This window comes from Brassica rapa, unplaced genomic scaffold (assembly GCF_000309985.2).
Source record: "Brassica rapa cultivar Chiifu-401-42 unplaced genomic scaffold, CAAS_Brap_v3.01 Scaffold0988, whole genome shotgun sequence".
Classification (NCBI taxonomy): domain Eukaryota; kingdom Viridiplantae; phylum Streptophyta; class Magnoliopsida; order Brassicales; family Brassicaceae; genus Brassica; species Brassica rapa.
In genome coordinates, this window is record NW_022610924.1 from 57501 (window position 1) to 71023 (window position 13523).

Genomic DNA, 13523 nt, shown 5'->3' on the forward strand with positions numbered 1-13523 from the left:
CTTCGAAACAAAATATCCACATTCTCGCAGGAGGCTGGAGAGTCCTTCAAAGATGCGTGGATTAGATTTAGGTTCTTCCAGCGAGACTGTCCACACCACGGATTTAACGAAGTGCAGCTGCTAAGCATTTTCTTTCGAGGTCTCGCCTTACAGTATCAAATGGCTCTTGATACGGCGAGTGAAGGAAACTTCACTACTCGGAATCCGTTAGAAGCTGTGAGACTTATCGAAAACCTTGCTAACAGCAGCAACACCAAAAACACTGACTCTGAACGGAAGAAGTCTGTAGCTTCTATCGGGAAGGAACATATGGACGAAGTAAGAGCTAAGTTAGATGTGGTGCACGAGCTTCTTAGGAAGCAAGTCTGTTTAGCTGAAGGAGAAGTAGCAGATATGGAAGGAGAAGAAAATGTGAACTTCATCGGAGGTATCGGATTCCAGAAATTTGGAAACCAGGGCGGAAACAGAAACTTCTTTGGAAATGGTCAAAGAAGTAACCAGAGTTCACAACAACAGCAAAAGCTACTCGAACTCCTACTACCAGAATCCACCACCCCAGACTCATGAAAGCAAGATCGAAGAAATGCTTGATCGAGTACTGTTGGGACAACAACATATCACCGTGGATTTCAACGGTAAAATAGACTCCGCCTACAACAATCTGAACACCAAAATCGAGACCTTAGGGACTCAGGTGAGAACACTTGAAACACAAGTGATTCAGACTGGCAAAACTATAAAGAGGCAAGAAGCATTCGCTAGAGAGGCAGGAGCTGACAAAGGAAAACACCACGTAAATGCCATCATAGATGATGATTTCTGGCAAGTGGTGAGACATGAAAAGCTTGAGGAAGGAGACTTCGAAATCGAAAGCTCCATGAGTCTCGGCGGATCCCAATGGTGTCGACCGATGTCGATGAACTCGCATCAATCGACAGACCATGACGAAAATCGATGGATGGATTACTCCAGTTATCGATCGACGTCGTCCGCTAAATCGACTGAATGCAATGCAGTTCGAATTCTAACTCATGAGGAATTCGCAGCTAAGCATCCTCACCCACCCTCCCCTTTCTATGATAAAATCGATCGATCGGTTGACCCAACCATCGATCGACAGAGTGAGTTCGACGTCGATCGTCACAACACACCTCCCATCGATCGACAGGCACCTCTGACATACCGAGTGCGGTTACCCTCAGTCGATAATGACTATATCAACGCACTCAAAACACCACCTAAACCAATAGATAGCCCACCCGAACCAAAACCCAACCCTTTAAATAGTTCACCAGAACCAGTTCAAGAAGATCAGGAAACTGAAGGGAGAAGGTTAAGGAAAAGAAAGGAGAAAATTCCTAAGTACCTTAAGAGGGAAGCTAACGATAAGGAGATGGATGGTTTCACTAAAAGAATCCTCAGAATCCCAATCGAAAAACCTTTTGATGAAGCTTACTTCACACACAGGTTGTGGATGTTCTTCAGAGAAACAAAGGTAACTGAGGAAGACATTAGGAGAATGTTTCATCAAGTCAGAGAGAAGATGAGACACATGATCACATTGTCGAAGAAGAGTGATCCTGGGAAGTTTGCAATACCATGCGTAGTCAAGGGTGTTGAATTTCCCCATTCAATGTGTGACACAGGAGCATCAGTTAGTATCCTCCCTAGGATCATGGCAGACCATCTTGGTTTGACCATCGAACCTTCAACAGAATCCTTCACCTTCGTGGATCTTTCAGAAAAACAATCAGGAGGTATCATAAGAGATCTGGAGGTACAGATTGGTAATGCCCTTGTCCCGGTAGATTTTCATGTCTTGGACATCAAACTTAACTAGAACTCTTCACTTCTGCTTGGAAGATCTTTCCTAGCTACAGTAGGAGCTGTTTGTGACATGAACAAAAACAAATTGTGTCTGATGCTGATAGACCCCAACATCCACTACGACCCTATCCGACCTAAGAGAAAAATTATTAATTTTGTGGATTACGGGAAAGAACTTGGCTTCATTGGCGCATGCCATTGTGGAGCAGAGTACGAATCAGAGTACGAAACAGAGTACTCGGAATCGATAGACACCCACAATTTTCCATCGATCGATTCCAATGAGTCAACGGTGACCGATGACCGCAACAAAACATCGCTCGACGTTGATCAGCCGGTTGACCATTTCACTCTACCTAATCATTGTTATCCACACTTTGCCTTCCAACCTCCAAGCAAGAGAGGACGTGATGATTATTCCATAGGCAGTTGGGCAGACAGTGGTTTCCATGAAAGTTTTGCAGTTGACACTGTAATTACATCACCTAACGAGGAACATACAGAGGAATACGATGATGATTATTGGAAGGAACGTGCAATAGAAATGTCTTTGCAGGATGAAAGATTTGAAACACATAAGTTCACCAACACGTTTCCAACATCGTTCGACGAAGTGCACTCCACATCGGTCGATACCCACCCTCGTCCAGCAAAACAACCGCTCACATCGATCGACACCCATATAGGAACATCGATCGATATTTGCGCCGGAGCGAAAATCCAGGAGCAGGAGAATATTCCCTCTCCAACTAGGTTTATAGATACCTATTTAAAACGTTTTGCACCCCTGAAACCACCTCCACACACCAGAGCAGACACACAAGCAGAAAAGATGAACACTCTTCCGTCTACATCAACAGGAAAATCCATGAAGAGCAATCATCTCAAGAACACAAGTTCTGCAGAAATTATTCTGCCCTCGATCGATGCATCTGTATCAACATCGATCGATACTACTCTTAAACCTAATCTTTCTATTTCTAAATTGAATGATAATGCAAACATTGATTACGGTTTTTAACACCTGATGCATTTGGTATTTTCAGGGACCCTGATGGCAACGCACGTGCAATAGATGGAAGGATCTTACAAGTGTCCAGAGAGGACATAGCAGATATCCTTCAAGTGGCCAATGGACCTGACAACCTATTCTCACAGCAACGTGGCACTCCAGACGTCATTCAAACCAATCCAAACAAACACGTAGGAGTCGCCGCAACAGAAATCAATCCATATCTATCATGCCAACCAAAAGGCCAAGCATCGATCGACGGGACAACTCAGACATCGATCGACAGGATAACACCAACGTCGACCGATAAGGATGACCAGACGTCGATCGACAGACGTTATGAATTTGGATACCGCGCTTTTGACATGTACGGAGCCAGAAAGTTCACTTGGGAACGAAGGGACGAGTATGGAGTCTACAGAGATGAGTGTGGACACGCACGAGGCGTAGCTGGTGAGATGATACCTGTCACAAAGGACGACATCAGGAAATTACTGGAAAGAGCATCTCTTTTTGAAGAGAGCCACATCTGTCTTCCAGAACAAGCCACTTCCTTCACACTCACAAGACTGGCACCAGAACTCTACACCAAAGATGAAATCAACGAGATGGTGACTGGTATTTGTGGAGCTCAGGAAAAACTGGGAGAGGAGCTCAAATCATTGGTAGAAGATACACATCAACCTTTGGATAGAGGCGACAATGAGCTTTTCAGAAGTATGGTAGAAATGAGGACAGAAATTGAGAGTTTACGACAGCAACTTGAGAAGGAAGCCAGGACCTCAGCATCGATCGACGCACCACATGCACCATCGATCGACGTCAGTCTTCCGACAGCCCAGATCCCTGCAGAACCTCAATGTTCAGCAGAACACAAGGCTGAATGGGAAGTCTCATACATCAACACGAGGATAAACGACATGTACTACCCTCTCAACAACAACGTGGACTGGCTGAGCACTAAAATCGAGGTACTACAGCAAGATCTAGACACCATTCGCAAGAAGGACCAACAACCAGCCACATCGATCGACGTGTGTACCATCACATCGCTCGACGCTAAGATTTCAGCCATGGATGATAGGCTGCATACTTACGACGACATGCATGACCGCTTCGTATCACCAGTCATGCTATATTTAAACAAATTGTCTAGTCAAATACTTCATGCCCAAAGGGATATTGATAAAATTACTAATGAAAATTTTTTACAGGCAAACTCATTTTCGATCGACAGGCTACGAGGGCCATGGATCAATGGCAAGAATCCTGTGGAGTTACTTCCCTACACAGCAGCAGAGGTTGACAAGATCACATCCAAGATCTACACTGCTATAGACACCATGGAGGAACGACTTGACAAACGCTGCGATGATATCTACTTTCCATTCGACAACAGAATCGGTGGACTAGACAGCCACGCAGAATGGCTACAGAAAGAAGTCAAAGCCATTCAGAGGCAACTCGCAGCTCAACACCAGATATCAGCATCGATCGACAGAAAGCGAGCGAAATCGGTCGATGGTAAGTCGCCGAGATCGACCGACGAACACTTAATTGCATCGATCGACGCCGAGTCTACACCAGCCGGCGAGTAGCTGATACACAAAACGATAGAGTCAATGCACGAGGAACTGATAGAACTTTCAGCATACGCCTATGACAACATTGGCTGGCACCAGGTCAGCATTGACAACGTTCAAGATAGGCTACATAACATCTCCAATGTACTTAAGAAGATGGATGACAAGTGGACAAGAAATGATGAGGCCACAAGAAGTTTCATTGCATCTTGGTCCAAAATGTGCAGAGATGACGTGGATGCTTGTTTTCCAACAAGCAGCTGTTTATCCACCAAATAGCCAATCACTACCACAGTAAAGCTAAATGACTATAACCAAGCGCTGAGTGGGAGACAACCCACTATTAGGTATTTTATTTTGGTTTTATTAGCTAGCATTTTTTACTTTCGTTTTATTTCTTTCAGCTATAGGAGACCCAAGTAGGAGGACCTGAATATCGACCGCCGACGAGACGTCGAAATCGCTCGACATAGACAAACACACGACGATCGATGCAACATTTTCACATCGATCGATATCTAATCCGGTCAGATGTATCTTCCTTACTTGTTACATTTCGTACTTATGAATTATTCCATCATAACTCCGACTGAGTTACACTGGGATAGTGTAATTTAAGTCTGGGGGAGATTTACTGATATAATTTATTTTATTCTTATATAAAACGAATTTTAATAAATTATGCTTAGCTATTGAAAATGGGACTATGATCTTATATTGATTTAAACTTGAATATCTAACCAATCTTTAGCACCATTTTAGATTTACTGATTGCAGATAGCACTATAGATGCTAAAGCAGATCAACCTATCAACTACACACTTGCCTTGACCGTATGAAGTAACCAAAGCTGATTTCCAACACTAAATCTGACATAACCGCTTGTCTTGGGGCTTGTTATACATGGGATCGAATTCTTCAGACAGGTCTGGAAGGTAACGCCTTGTGTAGATTATTTATCACATTTTTTCTCTCTAAATTTCGACCCTAGATTAGTTAGTGATTTATATTTCAGTTCTATCCATTTCTTAAAAAAAATAAAAAATAAAATAAAAATAAGATCTATTGCTTACTTCGGATGAGTCTGAACAGGACTTGGTGGCTAAAACCATTAAGGCTTGATTCATAAAGACTCCAATTCCTGGAAGGGCTGCAAGACCGCATTGCCCGCAAGGTGGAGAGACAATAGTATGAAGACTTCAACGACCTACTGCACTTTGCTACGCAAGCCGAGCAGCACATCAAGCGCAAGACGGCCAGCACCAGCCGCAGCAAGCCTGCATGGACTCAACCGGGCTCAAAGCAAGGCGACAAGGGCAAGGCGATTGAGATTGAGAGCTGATTCAAGACAAACCAGGCTGACTCGTCCAATGCATACAAACCGGAGCAGGGTAAGACTCAAGCCCAAACTTTGCGTACTCGTGACATCATTTGTTATAAGTGTCAAGGCAAGGGCCACTACGCCCGGGATTGTCCAAACAAACGAGTGATGGTCCTAAAGGGGGATGGCGAGTATGAATCCCAAGATGAGGCAGAGGCCGCAGCAGTGCTCTCTGATGAGGAAGTAACCGACTATCCGGAGACAGGCGAGCTGCTAGTGACCCGGAGAGCTCTTAGCACCCTCTTTGATCCAGAGACCATCCAACGGGAGAACATCTTTCACACAAGATGTAGTGTTGATCACAAGGTATGTAGCTTGATCATTGATGGCGGATCTTGTACTAACGTTGTAATGACCCTGCTCATAAGAAGAAAAGTCAAAGACCTTGACCTTAGTCGTGGTCGAAACGAGGAACGGTCATGGTCGAAAGACAGTTTTCTGCCGGTACGAGAAAATCGATAAAAACCGAGCAAGAGGAGATCGACGTTTTGAAACCGAAGAAGGAGAAGAATTGTCTAAGTAAATCAAGGAATGAGTTTTCTCATTTGAAGAAGAGGTTTAAAAGTTGTTGACATGGCAAAGAAAGTGAAGACGCGATGACATGGCGACCACCGATTGGATTCAGAGGAGGGACGGAGCGATACGCGTGGCAAGGAGTGACGGAGCGATACGCGTGGCAAACTCTCATTGGTTGGAAGAAGACTTGGCGACCAAGTTACGAAGCTTCTAGAAGATGAGACTTGGTGACCAAGCAACTGGAAAACTTGGGGAGAAAGGTAAAAGCCTTCTGGAAGCAAGGTTACTTGCCACGGAAGTTTCGTAGTGGGACATGTGACCATTTTTCCTCATGCATGTGTGCCATTTGTCCAGCCCAGCCTCAGTCCTCCATTTCTATAAATACCAGACCCCTCCCTTTCATTTTTCTCATTCAAAACCGTGAGAGCTTACCTTAGAGAGAGAGTGGTGAGTTAGAGAGAGAAACCGAGAAAAAAGAGTGTTTTCGGGTAGTTTTTAGTTACCATTTTTGGGGAGATAGCTAGGGGTGCTGGATAGTCTTTGTAGCCAGTAGCCAAGGTGCGTTTCCTGTGTGTTTCTTGTGTGTGTGTTTTGTTTGCAGGTTCAAGCTTGACCAACGGGTCTTAAACGGAGACTCGGGGCATAGTTAATCGATTTTCTGCAGGGCCCCGGGGAAAGTGTGTGCTGCATGCATATGTTGGGGTCAAAAACGGTTACGACAGAATTACCACCCGAAAATCCTCGGAGATCGTATTTCCGAAAGAGTTAGTAAAAGAAGAGATGTAATTTTCGTAAAAATAACCTATATGAGGTTTTTACGAAGAATGATCCTTTGGGATTCAAACCGAACAAACCAAGCTCGGTCGCTACGTATACACGCCGTCCGGTCGCTACGTAGCAACCAAACCCGAGCCAAGCTCGGTCGCTACGCAGCGACCGAGCGATCGTCCCGCTCGGTCGCTACGTAGCGACCGAGCGATCGTCCCCCTCGGTCTCTACGTAGCGACCGAGCTCAAGCCAAAGCTCGGTCGCTACGTAGCGACCGAGCACTCGTCTCACTCTGTCGCTACGTAGAGACCGGGCTCGAGCCAAAGTTCGGTCGCTGTGTAGCGATTGAACCTTTCCGAACATCGATACGACACCAGTCCATGCATTCTCGTCAAACCTTCGAATGCTATCTCCCGAAGACCATAGCAAGCTCAGTCCATGTTTCCCGCTATTCTAATTCATCGATCAAACTTCGCGGATTAGAAACCGCGGAAAACTTGTAGTAAACATGTCGAGTCGGAAGACGGCCCAAAGGGACCTAAAACACGATTCGAAGCCCATCCTACGATTTTCCTAACCAAATGCCCGTAAACCACAGCATGGTTTACGCTTGGCCCACAAGAAAGGATAAATGTCAAGTTTCCGCGGATAAATACGGAAGTTTTGAAGATAATTGTGAAGATCGGGAAAAATGGCATATCTCCATTTTTATGCTATGACGGCTTAAGGGCAGAAGAGTAAAAGCGTGAACCGACCTTGGAGCTAGTATATAAGGAGTCCTAGGCGAGGAGCAAGGGAGAGGAGAACTTTTTCAGAGCAAACTTAGCACTTAGAGCAATTTAGGCAATTTTCCGTTTTTGTTATTTCGAGCTGCGACTCAATTAGGTTTAGCCGTCTTAGGGTTGCTAGAACTAGGAATCTCGCCGACAGCTCTCGAGCCCAGGCTTATACCTTGTTGTAACGCTCATACGCAGATTCGGAATAAGATCTACTTTGCTCTCTTTTCGATTTCTTATTTTTATCGTTGTTATTCTCGTGTTCTGATTGCTTGACGTGTGGTAATTAACAGATATCCGGGTCCTCTGGGAAATTAGGGTTTTCCTAGTTTCCTAATTTAAACGGAAATCGACAGTGTGAATTTCGGTTCCCACAGTTTGGCGCTAGAAGGAGGGGGACTTACGGATCAATCTAACCCGCAAAAGCCACACACAATCTGACATGTCAACCAACGACGCGGATAACGTGCAAACTCCTCTTAATGGAGGCAGCGGCACCGATCTCCACACTCCAGTAGCGGACGTATCCGCGGCCAACGCGCAAGCCAACGCCGTGACGCTCGAGAAGTTCAAAAAGATGTTCGCCACCTATGAGAAAAGGTCGGAAGAACAAGATAAGCTCGTGAATACGTTGACCAAACAGGTTGAAACCTTAACGGCAAGGACCCAAGCTATCCGTCCCTGCGGAACCACCAAAATCCGCGGGAAAAGGCTCGACTTCGCCACCCCACTCGATAGAACAGGACTCGCGCGGGAACGACCTTCCGGTCAAAACCCTAGCGAGAAATCTCCCGTCGAAAAGGGGAACCCTGAAAATATTCCGCCCCCTGCAAAGGATTCGGAGGATAACGAAGCCGAACACATTGACCTGGATCCTAGCGATGTCTCCAACGACACCGACGAGGATGTCGACAGACATCCAAGAAGGACCAGAAGCCGATCCGCTCGGGAAGGCTCCCCGTTCGAAAAACCAATGACGGAAGAAGAAGAAGTCGCCTATTGGAACGAACAAGAGGAGCTGGCCGAAAGGCAAACCGAGCTCACTCGCAGTAAACGCCGACAGGTTCGGAAATCCACTGACGAGACATCGGATATCCGCGATCTTCGCGACTACATCACTAAGACTGCGGCAGAAGTGAGAGCCGTAAAGTCTCAAATCCATCATGCTACTAGTGCTGCCCCCGAGATCGATCGACTGCTGGAAGGAGCTCGAAAGACCCCCTTTACCCGTCGCATTTCGGACATGAGGGTGTCCGATCCGTGAAAGATCAAAGTACCGAAGTACGATGGTACGGCCGATCCAAAAGCGCACCTTCAGGCTTTCCACATCGCGATGGGAAGAGCAATACTGAAGAACGGCGAAAAAGATGCCTGCTATCGCCGCCTGTTCGTCAAAAATCTCGAAGGAGCAGCGCTCGAATGGTTCGCACGCCTTCGTCGCAACACCATCTGGAGTTTTCGACAGCTCGCATCAGAATTCCTCAAATAGTACTCTGTATTCATAGACAGGGAAACCTCCGATGTTGACCTCTGGAGTCTCTCCCAGAGTGAAGACGAACCCCTCCGCGAATTTATCAGTCGGTTCAAGCTGATAATGTCTAGGGTCAGCGGGATAAGCGACAAAGTGGCCATCGATGCGCTGAGAAAGACGCTCAGGTACAAGTCGAAATTCAGAAAATGGATAACTCTCGACAAACCGCGAACGATCCAGGACGCCCTCCACAAAGCAACGGACTACATCATAGTCGAGGAAGAAACTAAAGTCTTATCGCAAAAACATAAGCCGGCAAGACCATCCTCGAAAGACGCAGATCCGAAGGGGAAAAAGAAGAACTCTCGTAACGACAAGTACGTCCATCACGAGGGGGAAGATCTCCAAGGGGCGCATAACTATGCGATCAGTTCGGATCAAGGCCGGACCACGGGCAACACATGGACTCGCAATCAAGGGTATGACGAAAACACCTTTTGCGAGTTCCACCAATCTCGAGGACACTCCACGACCAATTGCAAAGTCCTGGGAGCAAGACTGGCCGCGAAGCTACTCGCTGGAGAGCTTTCGGAAGTAACTAGCGTCACGGATCTCATCCTCAATTCTGATCGGCCTCCAAAGACGGATAGAAATCCGCCCGCTGAAAAATCCCCTCAACGAAACCATCTTGGGGATAAACGCGGTAGGAGGCCAGATGACAAAGGGAACGATAACAATCGTCGAAGAGTCAATATGAGCATCGGAGGATCACAATACTGCGGCGATACCGTGTCGGCCATCAACGCTTACCAACGGAAGGCAGAGTCAAGTGCAAATTGGCCTACATGGTCTCCTCCTCGAGACGGCCAAAGTTGCTCGATCACCTTCACGGAGGAAGAAGCCGACGGTATCGACCAACCTCACTGCGACCCGCTCGTCATAGATCTCGTCATACGAGATTTAGAAGTCGGAAGGGTACTCGTCGACACGGGAAGCACGGTCAACGTAATCTTCCGCGACACTCTCAAGCGGATGAGTATCGAAATCGGAGAAGTAATTCCGACGCCAAAACCGCTCATGGGTTTTTCAGGCGAAGTGTCGATGACTCTCGGATCAATCCAATTGCCAGTCATGGCCAAAGAGATCACAAAAATCGTCGATCCCGCTATCTACAACGTAATCATGGGAACCCCATGGCTCAACGCCATGCAGGCAGTTCCATCAACCTACCACCTGGGTCTCAAGTTCCCAACGCCGAGCGGAGTCGCGGCCATCTGGGGATGCCAAAAACAGTCGCGACTATGCTTCCTCGCGGAGCATAAGTTAAGGCAAATCACGGCTTCCACAAACGGCAAACGCACGAAGATAGATCGATCTTCAGCCAAAAGCACCCCCGGAGAAGACGAAGTAAAATCGTCTATCAACGCAAACGCATCAGACGTCGAGGCTCGACATAAATCCGAAGCCCACGCAACAACTCAACCGGAACATCCGGAAAATAGCGTCGACCCAGCCACGATCGACACGGTCAAGGCGGACATCGCGACATCTACCGCCGAGTAAGAACACTCGCGGCATGAAACAGAACTACGAGATGGCTTCATCCTCGAAAGGGGTACGTAGGCAGCTCGTCAAAAGACGAGTTCAGCTATCCCCCTCTCTAAAAAAGGGGGGGGGGAGTGGGTGCGTATACTCGTATACTCCCACTTAGAAAAACCTTCATTATTGTAATCGAGTTTTTAGAAACTTCAAAAACTTTTACTACAATATATGTTGTCCTTTCTTATCGAAAACGTTTACGCTTCAGTAAAACACAAAAGAAACTTTCAGGACACGCCTGAAAACGTTAAGACTCTTGTCTGCGGCCCCTTCCGGCCCAAAAATCGTAAAGATTATTATCTTTCAAAAATACACGCATAATCCTCGAAATAACTGCGAGACGTAACAAAAGTTAAAATTCGAGGACAATGCTAACAAATTGTCCGAACGCGACCACCAAAAACCTTACACCCCGTTCGTCGATTGGCCCCGACGAACACGCCAGCCGTCTTAAACAAACGCAATCCGATCACTCTTTTGATATTTAAAAACGTCCAGCACAAGGACAAAAGCGCGCTACAAAAAAAAACCGAAATTTTGGTTTAGCACTTCCAGTTGATTCTGAGAAGATGCTCGATTCGTACCATACAAGTCATATAAGCCGATAACATATCGCGGACTTTAAATCGGTGCGAGTCAGGAAGAAATCGCAACAGGAAAAACGATAGCCGGCTAGTCACCTCACAAACCTTAACGGAAAGTAAACCTAGGTCTTGCCCTAAACCCAACGCTCTGGTCTCAAACATCTCAAGGCATGATATCTAAAAGATACGAGATCATAAACCATGTCTCTCCGTTCGTATCTCAATGTTCTCGAAAATCGTAAAGATAAGTAAATTTTTACGAAAATCACGAACGAACCAACAGATTGAACGTCTAATCAGAACTACATACGAGACGACAACTCGTATTTACTTCAACCCTACTCAGGAAAACTCGAAACAAAACATTTATCATATAAATAAACCGCGTAAAGCGGCAAGGGATTCAAAGCCACAAACGGCCAGTCCCGGAAATACAAATACGGCCGAAAACAAGGATAACTGATCCATCCCTCATGATCCAAAGTCAAAGTCCCCGGACAACGAAGCACCAAACGCATCCGCGGGACGATCCACTTCCTCGCCACCATCGTGAAAATCGGTCGGAACCTCCTCGGTATCAGGGGAAACCGGGATGGAATCCCAGAACCCTTGAATCCTCTCGTCAGTCGGAAGGATAAGCGCCTCAGCGTGGGCACGGTCAGTCATCCCACTCTTCATCAAGCTCATTTCCTCTTCAAACACATAGTCATCGGCTCGCGTCCTCCAAAGACTTCGGACCGAACCACGGCACTTGCGAAAGTCACCCACCGAGGTAAAGGCATTCTTGAGGTTCCCGTACTCAACCTGGAACTGAGATGCACGAGTCTTCATCACCTCGACGATTTCTCTTTTGCCTTTCCTCTCCGCTTTACGAACAGCCCGCGCATGATCACGAGTAAGCTGCGCCTCTCGCTCCAGCATCTCGCCTTGCACGCGAGCAAGATCCCGCTCCGCTTTCTCCGCATTGAAGCGGTAGACCATGGCTTCTCTATGGCCCGCCTCAATGGCCGAGCCCAACAAGCTCAGGCCCTGCAAAATCGATTGGCATGTTATAAATATATACATGGGACAATCACCAAAAAATTCTCAAAAAAAAACTAACCCCATTGATGATGCGAGATCCTTCCGCAACGACTCTCGGCCTCGCCGATTCTTTCGTAGGAGGAGGAGCATCGAAACCCGATGGCAGCCCAGCAAATAAATCATCGAAATCCGGAATAGGGGCCTCGCTCGAACCGCTCCCTTCGCCGTAAGCAAGGTTCGGATCCCATCCTGGAAGCATAGAGTCATCCATCGAAAACTCTATGTCGCCAAGATCGACATATTTTCCCTTCCAAGAGCTCGACTCCGGCGCAGCTGTCGGAGCTTCGACGGGATTCTGGTGGTCGGGTTCGGAGTCGCTTCCCGTGTCCGCATCCAAAGCAGGACCGGGTTGCACGAATCTCAGTGCCTTCCGAACCCTCTTCGGCGTAAAAGAAGTCCAGAAGAAGGGACCATTCCTGAGAAGATCCCTCACCGAAATGATGTCCTCGGGGAATGGAGCAAAAGGATTGATGAAGGGACGATCATTCGGCAACCTCCGGAACAATGGAATGCAACTCTCTTCGATGGATGCAGCGTCTATACGGACAAAGAAAAAGAACTTCTTCCACGAGTTGAAGTTCGAAATAAACTTCTTAACCACTGACATAAATTTCCGAGGGACCAACCTATGCTTATCCGTACCCCTGACAAGTTGAAGCCTCAAAAGCGCTTCATAATGATCGACGGAAAGGGAAAGGCCATGCTCGTAGCTTAGGATCAGGATCCCAATAAGGTGCTGAATGGCAACGGGTGTCAACTGACTTATCGCAACTTCGAAACGGTCCAACACTCGGACGAGAATTTCGGGTATGGGGAACCAGAGGCGACAACGCACTACGAACGCCTCATAACAAGTAAAGTAACCCTCCGGGGGGTTGTTAGCACATTCCCCGCGGCAGGGAACCCGGAACTCCACAGCATCC

The 13523-nt window shown here is 46.9% G+C and overlaps 1 non-coding gene across 1 annotated transcript in view; it reads right to left on the reverse strand.

Annotated features, from left to right (window-relative positions):
* Positions 1-104, reverse strand: part of LOC117131489 — a 107-nt gene extending 3 nt beyond the window's left edge. The window contains exon 1 of the small nucleolar RNA XR_004454653.1: positions 1-104. This exon is cut by the window's left edge and continues 3 nt beyond it. This is a non-coding gene — a small nucleolar RNA (small nucleolar RNA R71).
* Between the last annotated feature and the right edge of the window lie 13419 nt (positions 105-13523).